Consider the following 8083-nt stretch of genomic DNA (forward strand, 5'->3'; position numbering starts at 1 on the left):
TTGCCGTCGGGCTTGAGAAATACGATTTCTTGACCGGCGCATTTCTTCGCTGTGAATGCTAAATCCGGATTTCGTGAAGCAGCGTAATTTTAAATCCAGACTGAGCTCTGGCGCTCGACAGTTCCAGTGTAACGCGAGTGGAACTGTCGAGCGCGGACCAGTCCTAACGTATTTCTATGCCGGCCTGTTGGTGCTCATTGCATTATGTGCACTTGCCACTTTTCCCGACTTGTTTGCTTGATTGTCTTACTAAAACCTGAAAGCCTCGCAGCTCGCCCAAACTACCGTATTTCTGGAGCCGCGAATCAGCGTGTGAAACGCTCGGTCTCGACCCCCTAATTTCTTGTCTATAGAATCGGTATTTCGCAAAACTCGGTAGTTTCAGAAATACGCAGTCTCGTGTCGGAAGCGAGGCTGTTATCCTCGAATTATATAATGGAGAGTTACTGGGAATCGAGAATTCACGTTAGCGAAACTTCCGCACGCGGTATTTCTCTAGTAGATATATCGTGCCGCTCACCGCCCGCCTGTGACCGCCAAGACGGTTTGCACACTGCAGTGCACAGCAACAAGACGACTTGTAAGTTCGTTCCTCTGGCTTCCATGCTTTATTTAAGATGTACGGAAATAGGTAAATCAAAGTATGATACATAATATCATGATAAAAATTATAAAATATACATACGTATATACACCATTGTAGTACACGTAATTTGCATATTTTATAACTATTATCTATACATTTAATACTGGCACTCATTTTATGCTAAGATTTAGTTACAGACTTACGAATAATACGTGGCCTTATCACTTGAGAAACTACGTGGTGAACAACATATGGGCCGAGATCGACGTATTTTCTTAGCTCAGCGTGATCGAAAACCTAGAGGCAGCCACAGCTGTACGCGTGGAGAATATTCCTCTTTGCAGCGAATGCGTGCACCTTTGCGCGCAGCCTTAGGCTAGTGTATACACACACTGTCACTGTCGCTAGTAAATATTAGTTGGTCGGTGCATTATAATTCCCGGGTACATCGCGAGGCTGGATAGGAAGAATCCCGCTATCCACACACCCCGCACTGACGCATCGCAGTACACGCACGAGAGTCGCGCGCCGCGGACTGTACACACGACGACGCATCCGACGCCACACGTAAGCGGGCGCGCACGACAGACAATATAATATAAATAATATATATAATATATATATTACGTACGATCAGACGTTAATAAAGAGGAGAACTAAAAGGGCGATAAATATAGGACTAAAAAGTCAACGGCAGTCTCATTTTCTTTGTCACAACTACCTCTGTGTCAATACATGTCCTTTGCCACAACGCAGTAGATATGCGCAGCGAGTGTTTCCTCACTCGACGATTCATACGTGTATTTTACTGTTTGGGTGTCGCTGGAGGGGGAGGGTGGGGCGTGCCAGCTGAGGTTCAAAAACAGCTTCAAGGATATACAACTACTTTGTAAGCGAGCTCTAATCAAATAGGTCTTGGAGTAGCTATACCGTCAAGCTGGCAGGGAAGTCTGCACCTTATCTGTGCGCTGCAGCGTAAGTTGTAAAGTTTGTGTGGGTGTTCTATCACGGTTCATTAAATTATATCTACGCTATTCTTGGTAATAAAATGTATGCGCTGGAAGTAATGTATTATAAGGTTGCTGATGGAAGTAGTAAAACAATTAGTAGGCGGGCTGTTCGAACTGCTGTTTGTAAGTGAATTACACGGAATGAATTATGCACTGATGCCTGTGTGCTAGTCAGTAGTCTGATGTAGTTAGTCATCTACATATTTTAGCATTTTCTTATAGTTTCCGTTTTTTTTTTTGCTATTATCATATTACGGGTTCTGTTATAGTAGGTTTTGTTTTCAACTCATACTTGGCACAACTAGAATAGAACGAGTATTGAATAGAGACTGAATATCGTGGATAACTGTTCTGTTTGAGCTGTTGATTCGGCCATAGCTGGCCAATACACGTGTCTGCGCCGAAAGCTTTACACTAGGTGAATAGTGTACGCGAGTGTGTGTGTGTTGTTGTGTGTGTGTGTGTGTGTGTTGTGTGTGTGTGTGTATGTCGTGTGTGGTGCTGCTGTGTGTGTGTTGTGTCGTGTGTGTGGTTTGTGTGTGTGTGCGATGTGTGTGTGTGTGTTGTGTGTCGTGTGTGTGGTGTGTGATCTGTGTGTGTGTGTGTGTGTGTGTGTGTGTATGTTTGTGTGTGCTGTGTGTGTGAGCCATGATGTGTGTGCCGAATCGTGGAGTGTGTGTGTGTGTGTGTGTTGCTGTAGTGTGTGTTGTAGCTGTGCATTGTGTGTGTGGTATGTAGTGTGTGTGTTGTGTGTGATGTGTGTGTGGCGCATCGTGTGTGTGTGTTAGTGTGTGTGTGTGATCGTGGTGTGAGCTGTGTTGTGAGTGATGTGTGCGCGCGCGTGTACTGTATAGTAGCTCATGTGGTAGAATGTGCAAACTAGATAGCGACATGATAGTAGGGAGGTGTCGTTGAAAAGTGTAAATCTATCATGTTGTAAAACTTGAAGCGAATACGATGGTAATGACACATGAATAATGGATATAATACATAATAAATAATAATAATAATCAATAATAATAAGTAATTAATAATGACTCGATAAATAATGATTATAGTAACACAATCACGATAACAAGCGAATAATCACGAATAAATAATAATCGAATAATAAATAATAATAATAATAATGGCAGAGCTGCATCTGCCCTGTTCGTCTGCTCTTCTACCCTCCTCACCACACTGCCACTTGCGGATGCACCGCGGCGTGAACACGACCGACTGTCGCTGGCAGTAGGTGCTCACGGATTACGGAGTCCTACCAATTCCTGTCCGCTCCGATGTGGACGTTCGTCACCAGATTCGCGGGTGCGTCGCGATCCACTGCGCTCAGCCGCTTCGGTACCGCGGTCGTGGCGGGAGATGACGTTCAGGGCCGCGTCCGCCTGCTTGGACACGCGCTTACGTAGAGTAGCTAGTTCTAAGAATATCTGCTGAGACCGCTGTACATGTTTAGCGGCTATCCATTAATGATATGTTATATATTACGTGATATCAGTACTCTAACGTATACTATATATAGTATATTATATATATATATATATACCAGAGAGAACTTCTAATTAAAACACTGAGAACAAAATTTGCGACACAGCTGTTTTCGCTTACTCGGCTCTCTCTGTGAAGACGATTACTCCCGTATTGTAAGCTCTATATACTTCTAGAGATTATTGTAACTACTATATCTCCGTTGTAACTACATATACTGGCTACCAATAGCTACACTACACACATCACACACCACACACACACACACACACACACACACAACAACACATCACACACACGCCAAACACACCACATTATACAACCACAACCCCAACAACAAACACACCACAGCACCACGCACACATAGAATCACATACACCAACACACACAGACACGCACACACGACAGCACACTAACCACACACATACACACACATACACAACACACACACGACACACACACACACACACCACACACAACATACACACCACGGCATATTTTAGCATACAAACACATACAAACGCGCGGCGCACGTCGCCGCGTCACACACACACAGCCACAGAGTGCGTGCGTGGCGTGGGTGCGTCATTGTCACGACCACAGATACAACACACACACAGGACACACAGCAAGTGCCGTGCTAGTCAAATATTTTTTTTTGGGCCCCGGCCCATACAGTTATTATAGTACAACACACAACCCAACACCGAAGCGATGGCTAGACGAACAGCACACACAGGGTCGCTACACACACATCGAAGAGAGAGAGGGGGAGCGAGAGAGGAGAGAGAAAGAAAGAGAACGAGAGAGGGGAAGCACCAACAAACACATAAACATATTATATATACGTATTGACGTTATAGATGCTTCTTCCTACTTGTGCGCAGATGCGGTGTTTTCAATAAGCTAAATCTCGGAAAAGACTGTCGCTAGGTGATTGATAGATATGCGGATGAAAACAATTTACATAACATTTTACGCTCACGCTGATGCGAAAAAAATTACAAATAGCAGCAGCAGACGCATGCGTGGCGGTGTCTGTATAGTCGTATATTACTGTGGTCGTGAAATCCACACGCGAGTGATTATATGAACACAGGTGATAACCACACTGTTCACATACAACGACCTGTACAGCCATTTACGAATGGACCATACAACCTCGGAGGCTCTTGTAACTCAGGTGAGGTTGCCTGTATTTTAACATAGTGAGACGAATATATATATATATATATATATATATATTATATGATATATATTTGGCAGTTATTTATATTATATAATATATATGATATATATATATATATATATGATATATATATATATATCTATATATACTCTATTTGGCTCATCTTGTGTGTGTGTGTTTGGTGTGTGTGTGTGTGTGTGTGTGTGCTGTGTGTGTGTGTGTGTTTGTTTTGACTTCGCTTTTCTCCGTGATCTTGTCACTCAAATCGCGCTAAACTGAAGATATATTTCAGAATCACCCCGTCTTTCGCCAGACACTGACACATAGACACACACACAGACACACACACCACACACACACCATAGCACACACACAAGCGCACCATACACACACATACACACACATACACACACACACACACACACACACACACAACAGCACAGCACACTGCGTACACTGATTCAGCTGGGATGGGATGGGAATGGAATGGGTGGTCATGGGGTGGCATGGGATAAGGATGAGATGGGATGGGATGGCATGACAGTGGCAGACGGCATGGGCATGAACATGGCGATGGATGGTTGGAATGGATGGATGGAGGGATGCTGGCTGGATTGGATGGATGGATAGATACATAGATAGATATACTAGATAGATAGATAAGATTTTGCTCGGTATTTTCCTTTCAACAAGGGTACCAACTTGAGTATTTTCGCGCTTGCTACTTATAGAATTGCGCTCCTTTGTTTCTTCCGAAATGTTCTTTTTGTTTCTGTTTCTTTTCAGTTGCATGGAATTTTTAAACTTCAACTGTGTCAACTTACATGAAGTTTATATTTTAGAGGCACGATTTGGTCCGTTGTAACGGGTATTGTCCGTGCTAGTCATATACTAAACGTTGTTCAGACCAATTAGTTTCGTACCGCATAACTAGAGAACTCCGCAGCTAGAGATAAACTAAAGTATATTTTCAGACATCAGCACGTCTGTGGAGGTGGTTCCTGGCTAAAATAAGAAAAAAGTTAAAAAGTTAAAAATTCATAATAAATTATATTCATCAATAGAGTGGCGTGCGTACAGATTAACATCAGCGCACGCGTTTGAATCATGGGTGTTGGCCTAATCGCTAAGAAACATCCGTTTCCTACACCGTGATCCGGGTTCCGAGTCCCAGCTGGGGAAACTTATTATCGCCCTTTTTCGTTTTTTCCTGCTTTACCTACCTCTTTAGTATGTATTATTTTTAATTTTCTACTTTTTATTTTATATTTTTTATATTTATGTCCTTTTATTTTTTTATTTACTTATTATTTTTTTACTGTCTTGGGGATGGATGAGGATGGCATGTGATGGGAATGGGATGGGATGGCATGCGATGGATTGGATGGGATGGGATGGGATGGGATGGGTGGGATGGGATGGGATGGGATACTGGGATGGTATGGGATGGGATGGAATGGGATGCGTGCTTTATGGGATGGGAATGGGATGGCATGGAACGGGATGATGGAACATTTAAAAAGTTAAAAGTTAAAAATTCATAATAATTCTATTCATCAATAGATGGCGGTGGCGGTAACATGATTAACACTACCATCTCTCCATCTACGTCTCTCTTCCTCCCCGCTCTCCCTACTCGCATCTCCTCTCCGCTCTTCACGAGTCTTCTCTTCATTTTCTTCCTCCCTCCGCTACATGTTCTCCTCCTCCTTTCTCCCCTAGCTCGCTCCCTCCACCTTCTGCTCAGCGCTCTCTCTCTCTCTCGTCGCTCTCTCTCTCGTCTCTCTCTCTCTCTTTCTCTCTCTCTCTTCGCCCCTCTCTCTCTTTTATTTCTTTCCTCTTGTCACCGATATCTCTCTTCGTCTTTCTCTCTTGTATTTACTTCTGTATTGTTCATACTCTCTGTCTGCGCGCTGTCTCTCCCTCTTCTCTTCTCGCTCTCTCAGCAATAGATGCGGTCGTCACAGATTATCATCACGTACGTGTGAATCATGGGGTATACCTTAACGGCGCAGTGGCTAATCGCTAGAGAACATCGCGTCTCCTCCACCGGATTCGTGGTTCGAGTCGCCAGCTGGAGAACTTATTATCCCCTTTTTTTCGTTTCGTTTCCCTTTACTACCTCTTTAGTATGTATTTGATTTTAATTTCGTATTTTTTATGTTTTTTTTATTTAATGTCTTTTATCTTTTTATTTATTGATTATTCTTTTACGCTCACCTTGACATTGTCAAGCTGAGCTATTGCCATGGGTCGTCGTCGCTCGTACGTCGTCCGTCGTCCGTCCGTCAGTCCGTCCGTCCGTCCTCCGTCGTCGTCCCCGTCCGTCGTTCCGTCCCGTTCGTCCGTCCGTCGTCCGTCCGTCCGTTTTTTCCGTCGTCGTCCGTCGTCCGTCGTTCGTCGTCCGTCCCTCGCGTCCGTCCGTCCGTCGTCCGTCCGCTCGTCCGTTTCCGTCCGTCCGTCCGTCGTCGTCGTCCGTCCGTCCGTCTGTCCGTCGTCCGTCCGTCCGTCCGTCGTTACCGTCCCGTCGTCGTACCGTCGTCCGTCCGTCCGTCCCGTCCGTTCGCGTACCGTCCGTCGTCCGTCCGTCCGTCGTCAAATTTCGCTTCGGTCAACGATAACTCAGGAACCGTTTGGCCCACATGTTTGAAATTGGTATAGTTGTTATTGCTATGCTCCATAATACAACGTCCTATTTTTCGAAGCAGCCATCGACGTACTTTCGAGGCCACGGCAATTTTTGGCAACAATGGATTGCCATTAGTCAGATTCAGATTCACGGATTTTGCCTCATTTCTTGGTATGTGAATGAATAAGTGCTAGGGGTTTGATATTTAACAAAAAAAATACGCAAATTAAGGTAGGGTTGGCAATTATATTTAGCAATATTATCAGTAACAAAAACAGTCTGTGGTGTAACTCGTCTGTCGTTTTACAAGATTTCATTGACAATATCTTTAAGTGCAAAATTGGTTAATTCCTCTCCACCGCTGCCGATAAAACGTCTATATTAGAGTAAAGATTTACAAAACATGTCGGAACGTGCAGCATAAACCTATTTATTTCAAAACGCCATCGCTAGCAAAGCGGGTATAGCGCCATCTACGGTCACAAATTTGTGATTCATTTTGGTTTTATACATTATTATTGCGATATACAGATGGCAATCCGTTTCTATAATGTACGTCGATGGTTGGCTCAAATTAAAACTGGACTTCTTCTTACTCACGTCATTTGTGTCCCTTTTTTGTGGTGGAGATACAGTGTCATGACACTTTTCTTTTACTGTTTGGGATAGGATGGGCATGGTATGCGATGGATGGGATCGGGATGCGCATGGCTGGCATGGGAATGGGATGGCGGTGGCGATGGCTGTCAATGGGATGGGATGGCAATGGCATGGCATGCCGATGGAATGGGAATGGGATCGGATGAGATTGGGATAACTGGGATGGGATGGGATGGGGATGGGAATGGGATGGGATGGGATGGGATGGGATGCGGTGCGAATGGGAATGGGATGGATGCATGGTATGAGATGGATCAGATGGATGCAATGGATGGAGGGATGAATAGATGATAGTTAGATTTTTTCTGGGTATTTTCCTTCAACCGAGCGGTCACCCAACTGAGTAAACGCCACTGCATTTTCGCTGGGCAACGCCGGTATCCCGCTAGTTTATATATACTTGTTTATATTATATTATAAAATTATATAATAGACGTATGAAATTATGTAATTATATATTATGTAGATAGACATACATAGCTGATCGCCATTTGTGAATATTTTCGATGTTGAACGACCAG

The sequence above is a fragment of the Priapulus caudatus genome, unplaced genomic scaffold, assembly GCF_000485595.1.
Source record: "Priapulus caudatus unplaced genomic scaffold, Priapulus_caudatus-5.0.1 Scaffold149, whole genome shotgun sequence".
In the NCBI taxonomy this organism is placed as follows: Eukaryota; Metazoa; Priapulida; class Priapulimorpha; order Priapulimorphida; family Priapulidae; genus Priapulus; species Priapulus caudatus.